The following is a 17708-nucleotide window of genomic DNA, read 5'->3' on the forward strand; positions in this document are numbered from 1 at the left end:
GATTTGTGATATTTGTCACCAAGTCTGAAAAAGATTTATAATCTTAAAGAAGGCACATCCATCAATATTTTTTTCAGATACATAATTTATTTAAGTACCAAGCCTTTTACAAGAATTATTTACATATAAAGTTATATATAATGTAACACAGGCAAGTGTATTATTTCAGACATCTCTACTAGAAGTGAAATGTCAACAAGGAAAATGAATTTAACATTTCTATTCGTTTTGCAGATGATATGTGACTGGAGTATTTATAATTGAATTTGGATGAATTCTTCATTAATTACGAATTTTTTTTCCGCATACAATGAACATAATCACTAAATAAAATAATACTTAAATTCTTATGTAATTGAAACTTACTATATATGATACAGGTAGTCTGTTCCTATAAGTGACCTGCAGACTGATCTTTGAATCCCATCCAGTCATAAAATAATATGTGAGCATGTGCCAAAATGGTAATAATAATAATAATGTTAATAATAATAATAATAATAATAATAATAATAATAATAATAATAATAATAATAATAATAGTAGTAGTAGTAGTAGAGTAGTAGTAGTAGTAGTAGTAGTAGTAGTAGTAGTAGTAGTAGTAATTAATAAGAGTAATAATAATAATAATAATAATAATAATAATAGTAGTAGTAACAGTAGTAGTAGTAGTAGTAATAATGATAGTAGTAGTAGTAATAATAATAATAATGATAGTAGTAGTAATAGTAGTAGTAGTAATAATAATAATAGTAGTAGTAGTAATAGTAGTAGTAGTAGTAGTAGTAGTAGTAATAGTAGTAGTAATAATAATAATAATAATAATAGTAGTAGTAGTAGTAACAGTAGTAGTAGTAGTAGTAGTAGTAGTAGTAGTAGTAGTAGTAGTAGTAATAATAGTAGTAGTAGTAGTAATAATAATAATAATGATAGTAGTAGTAATAGTAGTAGTAGTAATAATAATAATAATAGTAGTAGTAATAGTAGTAGTAGTAGTAGTAATAGCAGTAGTAATAATAATAATAATAATAATAATAATAATAGTAGTAGTAGTAACAGTAGTAGTAGTAGTAGTAGTAATAATAATAGTAGTAGTAGTAATAATAATAATAATGATAGTAGTAGTAATAGTAGTAGTAGTAATAATAATAATAATAGTAGTAGTAGTAATAGTAGTAGTAGTAATAATAATAATAATAGTAGTAGTAGTAGTAATAGTAGTAGTAGTAATAATAATAATAATAGTAGTAGTAGTAATAGTAGTAGTAGTAGTAATAATAATAATAATAATAATAATAATAATAATAATAATAATAATAATAGTAGTAGTAGTAGTAGTAGTAGTAGTAATAATAATAATAATAATAATAATAATAATAATAATAATAATAATAATAGTAGTAGTAATAGTAGTAGTAGTAGTAATTTATTTATTTATTTATTTATTTATTTATTTATTTAGAATATTAACGTGACAAAAACAACAGCACAAGGCCAATTACAGTTTTGCACGATAAAACACAGAACAAAACAACAAATGATGATGAGAATGAATGATAGAAAATGGCAATGAGATGAAATACAAACAATATAATGGTCTACATAAATCAATGATCAAATAATAATTATAAAATTATAAAGTTAGTACAATGAGATAATTGAAATAATGGAATGGTCTACATTAAACAATTGACCAAATGCAAGAAATAAAATGGACAAATAATTATTAAAATAAGATCAGTGAGTTAAAAACTCAGATATACTACACATTAAATGGATCCAAGTTGAATCCATGCAAATTAGCATATTTAATGCATCTGCAGACCGGAGAGAGAGATTTAGAGTTCCTATTATAAAACAATTTATGAAATCTTAAACCTTTAGCAGGAATACGAAGACTGATATTGCTTATGAAAGATTCACAATCAATATCACCCTTAATGACTTTACAAAAAAATAAATAATCAAGATCCTGACGTCTGGTAAACAAACTACCGCAATTGAAATATTTGCAATTAATCTCATAGTTATAATCGGAATTTGGTAAAAATCTATAAGAACACAAGGAAATAAATTTTCTTTGAATATTCTCTAATTTATCCGAGTCAGTGGAAGTAATGGATGCATATTCAAGCTTGGATCTAACCAATGTATAGTATAAAATTAATAAACACATAGGAGTAGAAAAAGAATAAGTTATAGATCTAATTAGACCAAGCATTCTTAATGAATGGGTATAAATATATTGCACATGATCATGAAAATATAATTTTGAATCAAGTAAGACACCAAGATCTCTAATACAATCATTCTTAGTAATTACGATATTACTAAGAGAATAATTAAATTTTTGGGAAGTAGTTTTCCGTGAGAAGGAAATAACAAAAGTTTTGGATTGATTAATTTTCATTCCATTTTCAACAGACCATTGTAAAATTGAATTAATGTCATTTTGAAGAATTTGACAATCAGCCGAACTATTAATTTTACGAAAGATTTTGAGATCATCCGCAAATAAAAGGCAGCTAGAACTTATTCTTTTACTTATATCATTTATAAATAATAAAAATAGGAGAGGTCCCAATGTAGACCCTTGAGGAACTCCGCATACACTATTAAATGGAACCGAGAGAGAATTACCTAGTCGAACACAAGACTGTCTATCTGTTAAATAATTTTCAAACCAATTAACATAGTTAGTGGAGAGACCAAAATTACTTAATTTATTTAATAAAATTTTGTGAGGAACAACATCAAATGCTTTGCTAAAATCAAAATAAATTGAGTCAATTTGACCTTGAGTTTCGACAACAGGCATAATGAGATTGAGATAGGAAACTAAATTTGTAGTAGTAGATTTCCCTCTAGTAAATCCATGTTGGGCCGAATTGATCTTATTTTTGACATAAAATGAAATGTGTTTGTGAATAATTTTTTCAAAAATTTTAGAAAAATTGTTTAGGATAGAAATGGGTCTATAATTAGTAACACTGTTTTTATTACCATTTTTAAAAACTGGAATAATGGACGCTTCCTTCCAAAGTGACGGGTAAATTCCTGTTTTTAAACTTAGATTGAATAAAAAAGTTAAAATGGGTATGAAAATATTAGAGCAACCCTTGATTATAAAATTAGGAATGCTATCTGTACCTTTAGATTTATTAGGCTTTAGCTTTTTAATGGCTTTAGTTACATCATCAGATGTAATTTTAGGCAGGGGCAAACAGTCAGCAATATTAAAATCATAAGTAATGAAATTAGAGTTGCAATTTTGTTGAACAGATTTAAATTGACTAGCAAATGCATTTGCAATTTCTTTTTCATCTGTGATGTGAACACCATTTATTATTAATTCTGTGGGATTGCTATTAGTTTTTCGAAACGTTTCTACATATTTCAAAATTTATTTGGTTCATGCTTTAGGTTATCATCAATTGATTGTAACCATTTGAATTTATCGGATTTAATCATGGCTTTGACTTGTTTTCTAAATTTAGAAAAAATTTGATAATGATGATCAGTTTTATATTTTTTGTAATTTTTATGAGCTTTATTTTTTTTTCTTAATAAGCTGACGTAATAATAATAATAATAATAATAATAATAATAATAATAATAATAGTAGTAGTAGTAATAGTAGTAGTAGTAGTAATAATAATAATAGTAGTAGTAGTAATAGTAGTAGTAGTAGTAGTAATAATAATAATAATAATAATAATAGTAGTAGTAGTAATAATAGTAGTAGTAGTAATAATAATAATAGTAGTAGTAGTAATAGTAGTAGTAGTAGTAGTAATAATAATAATAATAGTAGTAGTAGTAGTAATAGTAGTAGTAGTAGTAGTAATAATAATAATAATAGTAGTAGTAGTAATAGTAGTAGTAGTAGTAGTAATAATAATAATAATAATAATAATAATAATAATAGTAGTAGTAGTAATAACAATAATAATAATAATAGTAGTAGTAGTAGTAGTAGTAGTAGTAGTAGTAGTAGTAGTAATAATAATAATAATAATAATAATAACAACAATAATAATAATAGTAGTAGTAATAATAATAATAATAATAATAGTAGTAGTAATAGTAGTAGTAGTAGTAGTAATAATAATAATAATAGTAGTAGTAGTAATAGTAATAATAATAATAATAATAATAATAATAGTAGTAGTAGTAGTAATAACAATAATAATAATAGTAGTAGTAGTAGTAGTAGTAGTAGTAGTAGTAGTAGTAGTAATAATAATAATAATAATAACAATAATAATAGTAGTAGTAATAATAATAATAATAGTAGTAGTAGTAGTAATAGTAGTAATAATAATAATAGTAGTAGTAGTAATAGTAGTAGTAGTAATAATAGTAGTAGTAGTAATAATAATAATAATAATAATAATAGTAGTAGTAATAGTAGTAGTAGTAGTAGTAATAATAATAATAATAGTAGTAGTAGTAATAGTAATAATAATAATAATAATAATAATAATAGTAGTAGTAGTAGTAATAACAATAATAATAATAGTAGTAGTAGCAGTAGTAGTAGTAGTAGTAGTAGTAGTAGTAGTAATAATAATAATAATAATAACAATAATAATAATAGTAGTAATAATAATAATAATAGTAGTAGTAATAGTAGTAGTAGTAGTAGTAATAATAATAATAGTAGTAGTAGTAATAGTAGTAGTAATAATAATAATAATAATAATAATAATAATAGTAGTAGTAGTAGTAATAACAATAATAATAATAGTAGTAGTAGTAGTAGTAGTAGTAGTAGTAGTAGTAGTAGTAGTAGTAGTAGTAGTAGTAGTAATAATAATAATAATAATAATAATAATAATAATAATAATAACAATAATAATAATAGTAGTAGTAATAATAATAATAATAATAATAACAATAATACACAATATTTAAAATACCAATATGTAAATTGTAAACAGTTTTAATAATAACCCCCTCATTGCGTACACCACTGTGACTGTAGTCAGATCAGTGGTGTATACTGGTTAAAGGGTTTGGGCTACCGCTGACCGTATTATTACACAAAATATATCTAACAATTACTTTAATTTTAATTACTATGGTAAAACTAATAATACAAAATTATTACATTATGTTATATTATAAACTTTTTCTATTGTAATTTCCTTGGGCTACCACCGGTAGCCCCGGTAGCCCGCAAAATACGCCCCTGAGTCAGATTAAGGCAAAAAGAAAGCGAAATGAAAAGTGTTGGACTCAAAATAAAAGAAAAAAAGCAGAGCTGCAAGTGAAGAATATGTAAATAGTGTTGGAAAGCTTGCTCCAGCTCGTGGAACAGCTTCGAGCAAAAGTGGAAGGTGCTTTAATGAAGATTGGACTTGTTTCACGTACTTTCATGTAGAATGGTCCATTATGAGAAATCAAAAGACAAAATAAAGAGTTACTTATCGGCTGATTCATCTCTGACAAAAATGTATTGTGAATTTTTGCGCTGAAATGACCCAGATGAATCTGCTGAACTTGTTAAAAAAATCTTGATATAGAAAAAGTGAAATCTGAGGTAACATATAGGCATTATATTGGGAATTTTAGATCAAATATTAATTATTCTTTTGGAAGACCGAAAACAGATATTTGCAGCTTTTGTAACGGAAAAAAAAAGCTTAAATTAATGTTGAGAAAAAGAAAATAGTAAGAGAAAAGCTCCAAAGGCTTCTTGCTGTTCACAAATCAAAAACAAAGTTTTTTTTTACTCTAATTTACAAAAGTATGAAGAAGAGGCCCAGAATGATGTTGAGGCAGAAATGTTATACAGTACTTTGTGCTTTTATCCATAAGAAAAATGTTTTATTTAAGACAGGTCAGGGATGTTTTCGGTATATAGAGTGGTGAAACAAAAAATTCGACTACGTTCTTGTGGCCTGAAACAGAGGCAAAGAAAGGCGCTAATGAAGCAATAAGTTCCTGAAGCAAATATATTAATGAAAAAGTGGATAAAAATATCAAAATTTTGTATCTTTTCAGTGATGGCGCTTTTGGCCAAAACAAAAACCATTGTATAGTTGAATTTCGTTCATCATTAATAAAACTGGAAGAATCAGTAAGATAGTGCATCAATTTTCTATAACAGGGCATAGTTTTTGACCATGTGACAAATATTTTGGAGTGATAGAACGAAAAGAAATAAGGAAGAAGTGCAACGTTACATGGAATGGATAAATATGATTCGTGAAAATTTTGATGTTGTTTTAATGATAGGGCTTGGCATGAGAAATTTTGAAGATCACTTGTCTAAGTTCTTTAAAAAGTAAGTTGTAAAAATGATGAAAAACTTAAAATTTCTGAATATTATGTGTTTACATACTGCTGTGACCATGAAAAGGAAGTAGGGGTTTCACGAACTGATAACTTTATGTTTTAGACTTATCAAACCAAATGCTGTAGCAGATATTCCACATGAACCTCTCTACACTTCTGTAATATCTATGAATGAACAAAATTTAAGAAAAGTAAGAATGTGTTTAATACCAGAAGTACCGGTACCGTAAAACGAGACTAATTGCTCCAATATAAAATACATAATAATACATTAAATAATAATAATAAATACATAATAATTAATACGTAATAAATATAAGGTAAATTCTTTAAAAATTTCAGAAAATTATCCATTGTCAAGTTCACCAATTGAGGTGGTACTAACTTCAATGGCTTCCCTTTGTGTTAGTAATTTAAATTTTTTTAACGCCCTTTTAAAAAGTGGAGTAAAGTAGCCTATACGAGAGGGTGATTTTACTTCACTTTGAAAATCAATGCTTTATAGTGCGAAAAATAACATGAAGCAAAATCACAGCATTTCGATTCATGGTAATACTGATCTCAGTAATATAAATTGTTAGTTTTGAGTGAAGATTTTCAAGTTTGGGTATAAATAAGATTCTATAGTGGACGTTAATTATAGAAAAGTATGAACACTGTAATTTATGTGGTTCCTAAAAACATAGACTACCAAAACAAATTTCAGCGACTTCTGGAAAAACTGTTTCTACTAAATTGGATTTACTGTTGAGAAAGAATCCCTCGTGCTCTAAATTTATAATTTTATTGATTAGTGTGGGAAGTTATTTTATGTGAGTCTTCGTTTCCTTGAAGAAGGAACGAGGCCCAGACTCGAGAGCATTTTCTTAATGAGTTGTTGTTCTGGGCCGTTCTGGATCGTATTGTTCGTAGCTGGCAATATATTTTCTTTAGATCGGGGCAGTTTTGCCTGCACTTCATCTGTTTGTAGGGTTCCTGAAGCATCCTCTGACAGAACAGACGGGTTTTCCGACTTGTTTTTAAGACTGATTTGTTGAGTATTTGCAATATCATGCAGCTGAGAGTGGCTTGTAGGAGTGACGGATATATTTAGAAAGTTTCTCACTGTCAAAGTATCGTTTCTACTCTCATTTTGATGAACATGCCGATAGAAAGAAGGCAGTTTTAGCTGTTTGTCAAACTCATTTGCTTGCTCATTATTAGTCCCAGTAAAATCCTGATAATGGAAAAGAAAATTTTCTTTATTAAAATATGTCTTTTTCTTGGCGTGATTTTGCACCTCCAACAGCCACAACAGAAACTTTTTCAGGTCTGGCTGAAGTATATTGCAGCTTTTTCTTTGAACTTCCTGATCTACTAAATGTCCTAAAATATTTTTAATCTTTGTCATCGCTATGTCAATTCTGCTACGATAGTTAGTTTCTTGTAATACAAAAGAGCTCCCAGATAAACCTGTCCAATGGTCAGGGGAATAACCGTAATCGTATTTAGCAACCTCGCTTCCAAAATGGAATCTTAATTCTTTATTGCTGTGCATTCTCAGTATGACGTTATCAACGATTTTATTGGCAAGTTTCCCATTTAATATTTCTTGCATTTGATTCTCACTATCTTCTTTGACATCATTTTTACCTTTCTGTGGAAACCTGTCATTGGAATCGAAGTGTTTCTGTTTACCATTTTGGGCTTCATTTGAACAATCGCCAAGAGGTCCACATTTCTGGGTCTTTCGATGAATGTTAATATCAGGGAATGTGTTACATTTATTATTCCTACAGTGCTTTCCGTTTGCAGTTTCAGATGAGTAAGAAGTCTCTGGAGTGTAGGAACAGTTTCCTCTGGAGGATGGATTGCATTTGTTATTATTAGCAGAGCGATTCTTTTCTTTGGATAGATTGATATCTGAATTTCCATATGATATTTTTACTTCCGTTTCACTGCTTCGAACATCATCATTCTTCAAATTACGTCTTCGCTGGCGTTCTTCAAATGTGTTATCGTCAACGTAATCATATGAGAAGTGTGGCGCTGTAAAGTCATTTTCATAGCTTCTTTTGTGCTCTTTTGACGTGGAAGATCTTGTATTTCGATTAGCTTTATATATATTTTGATATTCTTTTAAATATTCGCCTATTAAAGCTTTACGTCGATTTAAAAGAGACTTGTATTTATTTGGAGCAATAGTTGTCAAATTCACGTTAGGTGGTGTCGTAGTACCAGACATTGCTTCATCTTTTTCATGAAGTTCTGATTTATTTGCTTCATGTTTGTAAACGTCGTTTTTCACATTCTTCATATGCTCAGATGAATTCTCCAATCCATTGGTAAGAATCTTCGTCTGGAACTATAACAAAATTTATCGTTAGAATATAAAGATATATATCGCACCAAAGTTCAGCCTCTGACACTTAGGTCTCTAGAAGAGGACGTGGACCTAAAAACACATTGAAACTTGAACAGTCTCCTGTACAACGAACTGTTTACGAGAATTCAGAATGATCGTCTGGCATCAGCAAGAGTGTGACCAGACAATAAAATAAATAAATGGATGGATGGATGGATGAATGGATGAGTAGATAGTTAGTTAGTTAGTTAGTTAGTTAGTTAGTTAGTTAGTTAGTTAGTTAGTTAGTTAGTTAGTTAGTTAGTTAGTTAGTTAGTTAGTTAGTTAGTTAGTTAGTTAGTTAGTTAGTTAGTTAGTTAGTTAGTTAGTTAGTTAGTTAGTTAGTTAGTTAGTTAGTTAGTTAGTTAGTTAGTTAGTTAGTTAGTTAGTTAGTTAGTTAGTTAGTTAGTTAGTTAGTTAGTTAGTTAGTTAGTTAGTTAGTTAGTTAGTTAGTTAGTTAGTTAGTTAGTTAGTTAGTTAGTTAGTTAGTTAGTTAGTTAGTTAGTTAGTTAGTTAGTTAGTTAGTTAGTTAGTTAGTTAGTTAGTTAGTTAGTTAGTTAGTTAGTTAGTTAGTTAGTTAGTTAGTTAGTTAGTTAGTTAGTTAGTTAGTTAGTTAGTTAGTTAGTTAGTTAGTTAGTTAGTTAGTTAGTTAGTTAGTTAGTTAGTTAGTTAGTTAGTTAGTTAGTTAGTTAGTTAGTTAGTTAGTTAGTTAGTTAGTTAGTTAGTTAGTTAGTTAGTTAGTTAGTTAGTTAGTTAGTTAGTTAGTTAGTTAGTTAGTTAGTTAGTTAGTTAGTTAGTTAGTTAGTTAGTTAGTTAGTTAGTTAGTTAGTTAGTTAGTTAGTTAGTTAGTTAGTTAGTTAGTTAGTTAGTTAGTTAGTTAGTTAGTTAGTTAGTTAGTTAGTTAGTTAGTTAGTTAGTTAGTTAGTTAGTTAGTTAGTTAGTTAGTTAGTTAGTTAGTTAGTTAGTTAGTTAGTTAGTTAGTTAGTTAGTTAGTTAGTTAGTTAGTTAGTTAGTTAGTTAGTTAGTTAGTTAGTTAGTTAGTTAGTTAGTTAGTTAGTTAGTTAGTTAGTTAGTTAGTTAGTTAGTTAGTTAGTTAGTTAGTTAGTTAGTTAGTTAGTTAGTTAGTTAGTTAGTTAGTTAGTTAGTTAGTTAGTTAGTTAGTTAGTTAGTTAGTTAGTTAGTTAGTTAGTTAGTTAGTTAGTTAGTTAGTTAGTTAGTTAGTTAGTTAGTTAGTTAGTTAGTTAGTTAGTTAGTTAGTTAGTTAGTTAGTTAGTTAGTTAGTTAGTTAGTTAGTTAGTTAGTTAGTTAGTTAGTTAGTTAGTTAGTTAGTTAGTTAGTTAGTTAGTTAGTTAGTTAGTTAGTTAGTTAGTTAGTTAGTTAGTTAGTTAGTTAGTTAGTTAGTTAGTTAGTTAGTTAGTTAGTTAGTTAGTTAGTTAGTTAGTTAGTTAGTTAGTTAGTTAGTTAGTTAGTTAGTTAGTTAGTTAGTTAGTTAGTTAGTTAGTTAGTTAGTTAGTTAGTTAGTTAGTTAGTTAGTTAGTTAGTTAGTTAGTTAGTTAGTTAGTTAGTTAGTTAGTTAGTTAGTTAGTTAGTTAGTTAGTTAGTTAGTTAGTTAGTTAGTTAGTTAGTTAGTTAGTTAGTTAGTTAGTTAGTTAGTTAGTTAGTTAGTTAGTTAGTTAGTTAGTTAGTTAGTTAGTTAGTTAGTTAGTTAGTTAGTTAGTTAGTTAGTTAGTTAGTTAGTTAGTTAGTTAGTTAGTTAGTTAGTTAGTTAGTTAGTTAGTTAGTTAGTTAGTTAGTTAGTTAGTTAGTTAGTTAGTTAGTTAGTTAGTTAGTTAGTTAGTTAGTTAGTTAGTTAGTTAGTTAGTTAGTTAGTTAGTTAGTTAGTTAGTTAGTTAGTTAGTTAGTTAGTTAGTTAGTTAGTTAGTTAGTTAGTTAGTTAGTTAGTTAGTTAGTTAGTTAGTTAGTTAGTTAGTTAGTTAGTTAGTTAGTTAGTTAGTTAGTTAGTTAGTTAGTTAGTTAGTTAGTTAGTTAGTTAGTTAGTTAGTTAGTTAGTTAGTTAGTTAGTTAGTTAGTTAGTTAGTTAGTTAGTTAGTTAGTTAGTTAGTTAGTTAGTTAGTTAGTTAGTTAGTTAGTTAGTTAGTTAGTTAGTTAGTTAGTTAGTTAGTTAGTTAGTTAGTTGGACGGACGGACAGACAGATAGATGAATAAATAACCATGTAAATAAACAAAGTGACAGACAGACAAAGAAACAAACAAATAAATAAATACATAAATAGATAAGCAAATAAGTAGACAGACAGATAGATAGGTAAATAAATAAATAAAGAAACAAACAAGCAAATAAATGGACGGACGAATGGACGGATGTGTATATGTATATATATATATATATATATATATATATATATATATATATATATATATATATATACTGTACTTACTTACTGGCTTTTAAGGAACCCGTAGGTTCATTGCCGCCCTCACATAAGCCCGCCATTGGTCCCTATCCTGAGCAAGATTAATCCAGTCTCTATCATCATATCCCACCTCTCTCAAATCAATTTCAATATTATCTTCCCATCTACGTCTCGGCCTCCCAACTAACGCTCTATATGCATTTCTGGATTCGCCCATACGTACTACATGTCCTGCCCATCTCAAACGTCTGGATTTTATGTTCCTAATTATGAAGAATACAATGCGTGCAGCTCTGCGTTGTGTAACTTTCTCCATTCTCCTGTAACTTTATCCCTCTTAGCCCCAAATATTTTCCTAAGAACCTTATTCTCAAACGCCCTTAATCTCTGTTCCTCTCTCAAAGTGAGAGTCCAAGTTTCACAACCATACAGAACAACCGGTAATATAACTGTTTTATAAATTCTAACTTTCAGACTTTTTGACAGCAGACTAGATGACAAAAGCTTCTCAACCGAATAATAACAGGCATTTCCCATATTTATTCTGCGTTTAATTTTCTCCCGAGTGTCATTTATATTTGTTACTGTTGCTCCAAGATATTTGAATTTTTCCACCTCTTCGAAGGATAAATCTCCAATTTTTATAGTTCCATTTCGTACAATATTCTGGTCACGAGACATAATCATATACTTAGTCTTTTCGGGATTTACTTCCAACCCTATCGCTTTACTTACTTCAACTAGAATTCCCGTGTTTTCCCTAATCGTTTGTGGATTTTCTCCTAACATATTCACGTCATCCGCATAGACAAGAAGCTGATGTAACCCGTTCAATTCCAAACTCTCTGTGTTATCCTGAACTTTCCTAATGGCATATTCTAGAGCGAAGTTAAAAAGTAAAGGTGATAGTGCATCTCCCTGCTTTACTTATATATGCAGGGTGATTCACGAGGAAAGTAAAAAAATTTGGGATGTGAATTCTGAAGTCATTCAGAGTCAAAAAGTTCATATGAATATACGTTCGTTTTCGAACGGTTACATGACTATTTTTTAACCAGTGCCACCACTATACCTATGACTATAGTTGCTATCGAAGTAAACTCGAAGAACGAGTTCAGATTTATATAGTATGCAGCAAAACAAACACTGAAATTATCGCTCATCTGCTGTCCAGGTTTCCCCATCAACCAGCATTTAATTACTTTATATTATGACAATTTGACATAGGCTAATATGTTGGGGTCAGTGTTGCAATTATGGTTCTCACAACAGAGAAGAAGGCATTTATTGTCCAGCATTATTTCCGGTCATACGGAGTTCTGAAATTACAAACATACTCTGAAAATCCAGATAAGTCATTATAACATGCAAGGCGACATAAGACTGATCCCGTACGACGGAACTTCTCGACGACAGCTAACATTGTTGTGTTATTTGGTGCGCATTGTTAAATCGCTCCTGGTGCTGCTCTTTAACGTGGCGCAAGCTGGCCATTCTGACGCCCCACTCCGTGTGACCGGAAATAATGCTCCACGATAAACACCTTCTCCTCTGTTGTGAGAACCATAATTGCAGAAATCAACACAGCACTGAATCCACAATATGTTAAACTATTATATACAATAAATAAATACTTGGTTGCTAGGGAAACGTGGACAGCAGATGAGCGATAATTTCAGTGTCGTTTGTTTTGCCGCATACCGTATTTGTGTTCCGAAATTGTGCTTTTACATGGCAAAAGAATCTCGCATTCCTGTCTTTTTGAATGATATTATTAGCTGCAGAAATTACTTACCGATGCTTCGGAACTTGGTGGGTTGTAATCCGACTGATCTGTAGCAAGTATGGACACCGTGGAGAGTAGGCCTATCGGAATGACAACGGCGATGAACATTATTTATTTATTGCTTTCTCTGTAGAATGAATTTGAAAAGAAAAAAAGAGAAACTACGTCAATAATTACACGCAATTTATCTTACTCATACAATAGATATAAAGCAAAATACGGTAACAGTATTGAACAACTATTTGACTGTCTTCAATGGTTATGGTACACGCTTAAATTTATGTACAATGTGCTTAAATTCTCATATTTTTATCTTTCATTATTATACGAAGTACAAAGAGAAACTAATATAGAGAACAAGTTTCAAGATTTTTGATGAAAATATACGTTTCATCATCACTAGTAACGAAAAAGTCGTCAATGTGCCATCTGCGTGCAGTGACTTCTCCTAAAGTAGTGGATGGATTTTGTCCATGTTCAATATCTACGACTTAATTCAATCAGGAATGATGTAGGCCTACTTGAAATATAAACATTTTCATTTGAAAATTAATGAAGCTGTATTTTAAAAATACACAAAATGATTCGTCATTCAAAATCGCCTCTAACACTTTATTTTTTAAATTCTGTTTCTTATAAGCTGAAGTGATAAGTGAATTGGCGTAGGCAGTGTGTTTCGATATTCTTAATTTGGAGAAGTTAATGGTGATTGTATAATTATAGGCCTACATCTAGTTGAAAAATTCTTCAAACAAACATGTTAGGACTTAAAGATATCCACGTGAATTAATTTTCAACTCTAATGATGCTGTTATGGATAGAGTAAAGAAAAGGTACTGAAAACAAACGAGAAGTTCAACAGATTTGGAAAACTAGTAGGCTAAATCTACATGCATTAGTTTTCGTGCTTTTAAAACTACCATTGAATTTTGATGAAAAGAAATACCTACCAACATTTGCTTGTAATACACAGGCTAATATTAAATAATCCTCTATTATGTTTATGAGTGTTAGTTTTATAATATTTTCCCTTAATTTCAAAAGTAAATATTTTTAATAAACTGTATGGCTACCTTCCCAAACCGCGTCCCAGACAGAAAGAGAGAAAAAAACCATTCTAGTGAGGTCTCGTGCGATATCGATATCTAGCATTTCTTCCATTTTAAATTATGATTTTAGTCCACTGCAAAATGAAAATAAATAAATACAAATAAATATAGCAAAGTACGAGGGCTACTATAAGACGGAAGGTTGGCAACCACATTCATTTTAGCCACGTTGCTCGCTGCGTTGATAAAGAATGAGTAGCCTCTATGCCCCCCACCGAGCGTTCAACTTGCCTCTCGGCCAGGAAAACACGTATAAGACATACGCACATGGTCGGCGTAGACTCCGTCATTATCGATCTCTAACCTCTCTTATATTTTCACTTAGGCCTATATAACTTTGATTAATAATAGCATACACGCAATTGGTCTATATTAGGGGAGACTGTTGTACCTTTGAACATTTTTTATTTTTTCATTTTTGCTGCTACCTAGAGGACTCAAACTGAAGTAGATTGTAGAGAATGCCGCTAGGTAGCTCTGGTCTAGTTTCGGTTTGATTTATTACAAAGTGTGAGTTCTGTGCACAAAAGAATTTTTTTTAGTACCAAAAGTAAAAATTTCGTTCATTGATATATGTTTTCTAACACAAAACCAGATTGTATGTGTTGCTATCTTTCAAGTACGGTGTGTTCCCTATCATCTGGTGAGTAATAACATATTTTAATTTCCATGATTTATTCGAATCTCTAGTTTTGGGAGCCATATTTGTTTAAACGTGCACCCTCTTGTAGGCCTACCTTTGAACACAAAACATCTTGTATTATGGAACAAGTTCCAAGGTACCGGTACATGATACTATCTGTTTTTGCTTTTCTTTTATTTTAAGATCATGTCACGAAGTAAGTTTGAAGTTAAGAGACTCACAATTGATCCAGATTCCTTTAAGAAAGCTGTTGAAGCAGTTATTGCTCCCCCAGGAATTAAAATCTCAATCAGAGAAGCCTGCTCTGGTTTAGGATTGCAAATACATTTTAAATATGATTGTCAGTTCTTACAGCTATATTCCCACCTATATTCCATGTGTTTCAAATTACAAGAGGGTATGTTCCAAGGTACACGAACCTGTTGTACCTTGGAAAACATTACATATCCCTTCATTTTATTTTTTACATCCTTAATAGACCTGTAAAACAGGAAAATGCATACAGGAAGTTGTAAAGGAACCTTCAATAATTATTTCAAGCATTTTTTCATTTAAAAAGTTTCATTTCCCAAAATTAAAAAAAAATAATATATGAAAAGTGTTTAAAGGTACAACAGTCTCCCCTACTGTATCGTAATGAGTACTAATCTGTGTTGTAGCGGTTGTTCAAAGTGACGTCCGTCTGCATTCTCCTGATGAGATAGTTATTCATATACAAACTTTCTACGTATTTCTACGCCTGCAATTTCTTATATATTATTTTGTCTCCAAGCTTGTCAATAGTGGGGTGGTTATTTCTGTACGGATCTACTCTGTTTTTAGGTTTTTTAAGAATGTAAATAACAGTTTCATCAAAAGATGTCGGGAATGTGTGAATGCAGATGGAAACCACTTTTAAAAACTTCTATAACACAGATTATACTCTTTTTGAAATAAAATATTAATCAAAATTTGTCACCAAAAATACGTGGGAGGTTACAACGGATCGAATGATGCATACAAGCATGTCTGATGCTCGTGTTTCCTACGGGGATCCTACAGACACTAAGTGGCAGATGAAAAATCTACGAGAGCGCATTGAGACAGGTTGCGAGGTGATCTATTATTCCTCGGAGGTTATTTAATGTTTTCGAGATCCAATGTGAAGATTGAGTGAGGCCTATAGACCTGTCTGCGCTGACGGTCGGTACTTTCAATACTCTCTCTAGTCAAATTCTCGGAAACTGCATTATTCTTCCAATGATTCTGCACCGCAATGCAACATGTTATAATAAGTAAGTACCTTTATTTTCGATAATTAGGTTCCTGAAAAAATTATCTTATTTGTTTTATAGAACTATAGGGAATAATATTTTCAAAAATAATTGTGTAACATACCTTACTACATAACCATTTTCGGAGCCATATTTATACGTAGATTTTTTCCATCAATAGCTTCTGAGGAAAATATCCCTAAATTTTGGCTGAGGCTTTCAGACAATACAATTTGTAAGTTTATATATGATTAACTATATAGAAGGATATTTATTATCCACAACTATCACATTAGATATCACAGAACTTAGGAAGAAGGATATTTGAGCATTATCATAACAATTCTTTTTCATTTAAAGGTACCATTATTGCGTCAAAGCAATAAAAATACTTATCCTGGCAACGTGATATTTCTCTCATTCTCTCCAGACACAACAAAAATTTCCCAATTAATACTGATGACCTTAGCCACGAGGCAAGTGGACGTGAGACCAGCTTTCGGATCGGCCTTAGTCTCCATGGACTGTCGCGCAACAAATTTATTTCACATTTGTTTTGGATCTAATATAATTGAGAAAAATTATACACGCATATAAATTATATATAGGCTAAGTAATAATAACTTACCTACTTATCTCACCGAGTGGCTACATGTAGGCCTATCTTGCTTTACACAGGAAACTGCAACCACTCAAAAGATACGTAGGCCTACTTCAGGCATTTTCTACTGCTGTAAATAAACTTACAAGATATACTAATAATAAATTCACAATATTTTGAAGGTTGGGTCTATTTTAGTCTTCAAATAAGAAGGGAGTGAGGAAGTATCACATTCGTTGGAGTAATTACAAATGACTAAATCCACGTGACTGACAGAAGAATGTGGTAGAATGTAACACTGGGGGAGGGGGGTTTACGGTGGAAGTTTTGTGTCATAGAAATTTCTTAGGGCCGATTGTATGAACCATTTAATCTTAGATCAGAGGTTAAATTGATCCTTGTTTCAGCTGAACTTGGAATTTTGTGTTGTATAAAGTCTAATCTGAGATTAATTTGTCTCAAACTAAAGTCAACTTTGACTGAAGAAATTTCTCCGATTAAGTTAGATGATCCAAGTTCAGTTATTTCTTTTCTGTTTGAAATATACGAGTGACAGATTGTGCAAATAAAATATCCATTATTATTAATATTAATAGATAAGCTTATGTTAGGTACATTTATATATATTTCTTTCAATTTCTTGCCTTAATACACAAACATTCTTATATTTTATAAGGCTCTATCGTGTTCAGCAGTATCAAATAACATAACCTATAATTATATTATGTTTATAACAACCATTAATTATTAATGGATATGATAGGTACATTCATAAATGTTCAATTAACTGTATTACTAAACGAAAATTGTCGTTTTATAAAGCTTTATTATGTTTAGCAGTATCAAACACCATAACATGATAACAACTTGGAGAACAGTCAACCTTCTTCTTATTGTCCGCCATTATTTATATTGACAAAAAAAAAACAGTGTCTCCAACAGAGTGTAATACGGAAAGTCGCGAAAAAGTAGTTGTAAAGTTGCTAGATTTCTCATTATCAACAAAGAAAGATTAAATTTTGTCACTATGGGGTGCTAAAAAGGTCACTAAATCCCTATTTAAGCAATATAAAAGTTAAAAGAAATTATTGTTGAAAAAGAGTTAAAGTCGCTAGATTGGCAACACTGAACAAACCTGTATAACATGGTCCGCGCATCACGTATTTTACCTGTTTATGCGATGTTGCCAAATCCTTTTCACGTGAACTTAGATTGC

Source organism: Periplaneta americana, chromosome 11 (genome assembly GCF_040183065.1).
Source record: "Periplaneta americana isolate PAMFEO1 chromosome 11, P.americana_PAMFEO1_priV1, whole genome shotgun sequence".
Classification (NCBI taxonomy): domain Eukaryota; kingdom Metazoa; phylum Arthropoda; class Insecta; order Blattodea; family Blattidae; genus Periplaneta; species Periplaneta americana.